The sequence below is a fragment of the Sardina pilchardus genome, chromosome 1, assembly GCF_963854185.1.
Source record: "Sardina pilchardus chromosome 1, fSarPil1.1, whole genome shotgun sequence".
Classification (NCBI taxonomy): Eukaryota; Metazoa; Chordata; class Actinopteri; order Clupeiformes; family Clupeidae; genus Sardina; species Sardina pilchardus.
Window position 1 is genome coordinate 29,701,417 of NC_084994.1, and position 4,691 is coordinate 29,706,107.

A 4,691-nucleotide genomic window follows, 5' to 3' on the forward strand; every position below is an offset into this window, starting at 1 on the left:
ATACAGTGTCCTGGACTAACAGCTGCACAGCAACAGACAGCAGGCAACTGGCACGGGCGGGAGCCCCCATTACGGCTCTGTGGCGGCGGTGGTTGTGATGGTAGGACTCCAGAGGCACGGCACCTGTCGGGGAGTAGTTGGAATTTGATTGTCATTATATGGGATTGCCCTTTGGTCTGAAGAGTGCACCAGAGGTTTGCCACCAAAGGTTGAATGACCCCCAAGTTAATGACCAGCATCCTAGTAGCGTAGCCGCGAAAGACGTCTTCCGAAATCCTGCATCGGTCAGTAGTCTAGTTCAAGGGGCCGCTCCTAGGGTTTAGAACACTAGGGACTGTTGGCCTATGTCTAAGTGCAGACGAGGACATGTTGATCTAACATCTGTGCGTTTCCTTAAAATGACTCTTCTAAATTTAGCTGTGCTTGTATGTTTGATTTCTCTTTTTTTGCCAACACAAACTTTTGGCCATGGGTTACACATTCTGTCGAATGGAAGTCACAGACTCCAGCCCCAAGTCTCAAGCCTCAGGGGGATTTGAACCATTTGTGTGTGAGTGTGTGTGTGTGTGTGTGTGTGTGTGTGTGTGTGCGTGCACGTGCGCTTCTGTGTGTGTTTCTGTTTGTGTCTACACTCTGTATTTTCCACTCCACACGCGGCATGGTCTCCCTAAGTGAATGGCCTCCTTCCCCAGATTCCAGAGTTCCCATCTCCAGTGTGTTTGTAGCGAGGCCAGTGGCCTCGTCTCTCTGCAGATGCTGAGCTGAGCTGCAGTAGCAGGAGGATTAAGGCTGTGGTTTGATCAGTCGAGACTGTTTCCACTACTGCCAGCTGAGCAGAGAGAGAGAGAGAGAGAGTCAGGATTGGACTGACTCTCTCTCAAATTCCCTGTCGTTTATTTGGTTCCCGTTTTTTAAGCCTGTTTTGGACTACTTACGACTTTGCTGTAGGAAAGTTTGAAGTCGGTGACATAAATAATATTTGTCGCACATTCCTCTTCAAGTCTTATCTTGAAACCGTGTCTCTTAATCAACTTATATCTAACCCCATCTTCTCCTTACATATCTCCTGATTCCTCCTCCTCCTCCTTCTTCTTTTTGTTGTTGTTGTTGTTGTTGTTGTTATTGTTCTTCTTCTTCTTCTTCTTCTTCTTCTTCTTCTTCTTCTTCTTCTTCTTCTTCTTCTTCTTCTTCTTCTTCTTCTTCTTCCTAGCCTTTATTTTTGCTGGGGTCTGATGCTGGAGGAGTGGTGGACTGGATAGGAAAGGACAGGAAAGGGGAGAGGAGGAGAGGAGTGGAGGAGTGGAGAGGAAAAGAGAGGAGAGGAGTGGAGTGTGTGGTTTTATATTTTCCTGTTAGATGCACCCAGCGTGAGGGGGAGGTGTGTGTGTTGGGGGGGGGGGGGGGGGGGGGGGTCGTGTTTCCACATCCATCAGACATGTCCACTGAGGCTCCACGTTCCCCACTGGGCCCAGTCTCTCTCTCCTTCCATCTCTCTCTCCCTCCCTCCATCTCTCCACTCTATCTCTCCTTCCTCCACTCTAAGCTCTCTCTATTCCCTTCTCTCTTGTTCCCATTTCTCTATCTCTCTCGCTCTCTATCTCTCCTTTTTTCTATCTACATCTTTCCCTCTCTCTCTCTCTCTCTCTCTCTCTCTCTCTTTTGCTCTATTCATATCTCTCTACTCCTTATCCCTTACATCTCTCCCCCTCTCTCTCTATCACTCACTCTTTCACTCTCCCTGCACTCTTCTATCTCTCTCTATCTCTCTCTCTCTCTCTCTCTCTCTCTCTCTCTCTCTGTTGCACTCTTTCACTCTCCCTGCAGGAAAGAAACACAGTCCAGATCCATATCTCATCTTCCATTTCCTCAAACTCTGAGCAGGCTTTCTGTCTTACAAGCATTCTCTCTCTCTCCCTCTCTCTCTCCCTCCCCTCTCAGACCCTCTCATCCCCCTCTCCTGTCTCCTGTTACATGCCAACATCCGGTAAATGGGGATGGGCAGTGCTGCCTCTGTCACTAATACACTGGGATGAGGCATGCTACATTTCACTGGTAATTAGAGACCAGATCAATTGTGTACTGTGCGTGCACATGCTGCAGATGGGAAGTGCGTCTGTCTAGGAGACGGGCATTTCCTGTGGTTTGACATGGATCTTGACTGTTGTGTTGTGTTTTGTTGCGTTGCATTGTGTTGCGTCGCGTTGCATTGCGTTTTGTTGCGTTGCGTTGCGTTGTGCTTTGCCCCTGGACACTGGAATGTTGTTGTTCTTATCACATCAAATAGAAAAGTCAGGTGTAACCAATTAAACAAAAGTCCGGAGCCATGTCAAAAAAGCGGTTTACGCTGTTTTTTTGTGAAGCAGTTCCAGGCAGGAGTTCATGAACAGGGGAAAACCCCTCGATATTCCATCGGGCGTTAATCAAATAGAGCAACTAATCCGGTTAAAACATCACACACATACACATCACGGCCACCATTATGTGCTTACACCCACTAGAGAACAAAGAGACATTCAGTCTATGTTTGCCATTCATGCTTTTATATCAGGCAGAACACGGGGCAGCTATATTTTAAGCCTCAATTTCAAAATGGACGCCAGCATTGTGAACGAAATTGAAAAGCAAAGAGCACAAGTTCAGGAAAACACAAGAGGGTGGGTTGTGAGTCTCTCTCTCTCTCTCTCTCTCTCTCTCTCTCTCTCTCTCTCTCTCTCTCTTTTTCTCTCTCTCTCTCTGTTTTGTCCGCTCGGCTCAGAGTGATGCGGGCCTTAATCTGCCCATTACTCTGCAGTTTAGGATCGATTAGCGGCCATGATGGACGGCGAGCTAGTCAAAGACCCTGCAGCCGGCCGGTTGTTTACCAGCTAATGAAATCAGCCAGGGATGGGTGGAGTACAGGCCCAGGGGAGAAGAGAGAGAGAGAGTGTTATTCTTTCATGTATATTTTAACGAGTGATAGTAGAGAGAAAAGAGGAAGAGAGGTAAATATGTTAAGAGTGTATTATGCATGAATAAGGTAGAAAGTAGAAGATTTATGTGGTAAATAAGTAGAACATGTAAACATTAGAGACATTGTCGTCATAGCCGAATCACAGTGGATTACATAGAAATTCAATTCAGTGAGGATGATAGGATAGGTTGGGAGAAATGGAAAGGTGTTAATTAAAAAAAGAGAAGCTGGCTGGTCAGAAAAGGCCCTTGTCTGTGATGATGACCACAACAAGTCAAAGAAAAGGGCAATTAGTCCCGACCCACACTTTGTGTTCGTGAAGAGCACAGCTTTGTAATGGGGAGCCACCTGCCAAGAGAGACAGCGTTAAACGTAACTCCAGATAAGCACTTTTATTCCCTGAAAACAATAACATTGCCGGTGCCCGGCTACAGATATAGTAGTGCACTGCTAGATAACCATAACAATGAGCAGTAACAATGAGAGCGAGAGATACACACTCAGGCGTGCACACAGAGTATCGCCCACAATGCATTGCTCTCTCTCTCTCTCTCTCTCTCTCTCTGTCTTCATGTGGAGTATCCCTGTGGTGCTATCCCAGCAGCCTTTGGGTGGACGCCAGTGACAAGCTGAGGCTTAAAAAAAAACAAAAAAACACCAGTGGGTCGAGACACCCTCTCGCTAACCACACCACCTCCCACCAACCACCGCAGTGACCAGAGGAAAGAAAAACAACAACAAAAGTCGGACAAAAAGAGTGTTCTATATGTATCAAACACATTGCAAAAGAGATCATCAACAACAACAGCAGAGATCAATAGAGGAGATCAATCATTTGGATTGTTTGTTTACTCACCCTCTGCATTGTGGTCTATAAAATTGTTTGCGTCCCTTTTCCAGTTGATTAGATTACTAGTTTTTTGGACCAAAAGCTCTTTATGCTGCCTTAATCTACTTGTTGTAGTTGTGTAAGTTTCACTATGTATGACAATGTGCCATTGTAGCATTCAAAATAGAATAGTCTGTGAGTTATCAGTGTTGAAATGGAAAGTAAATGGTTGCTTATTTAGATTTGTCTATCCTCACCTTGGCCTTGTGATTCATGAAAAGGGAAATAAGAAATAAAAGACCAGACATCTTATGTAAGACTGGCTCCAAACCAAGCATTCACCTTTCAGAGGACTCACAAATACCACTGGCTCTCTGTTGCCCTGTGCGAACACCGTCGCCTATTTCCTGTGGTTCTGTTAACTGTGAGGTTTCTCCGCTTTGCTTTAGCCGCTTTCTGTCACTAAAAGCGCTTCTGTTGGCTGGCGATCACTTAAACAAACCTGCTGACCCTCCTATGTGAGTGTTTTGGCCTTTCTCTCTCTCTCTCTCTCTGTGGAGAGGAGCGGAGGCAGACGCCCAGGTGCTAGTGCCCTCTCCCCTGATCAATAGGGAGTCGTCGGGAAGGCGAGATGCACTTTTCTTGGCCGCCAGAGCTTTTTTTTTTTTTTGTTGTTGCCCTGAGGAACAGCACTCCAGTCTCAGCACTAAGACCTGATGATGATGAGGATCATGATGATGATGATGATGATGATGGGCGTCTGAGGAAGATCAATAGGCTGACGTGGCTTCCAGGAGCCTGATGGCATCGGCAGGGGCCCCATTAGAGGAAGGAAGCAGGTCTAAAAGGCCAAACGGCATGGCCTTCACAGGAAGTAGTCTACATATAAAAGGGTGGACTGAAGGTCTACAA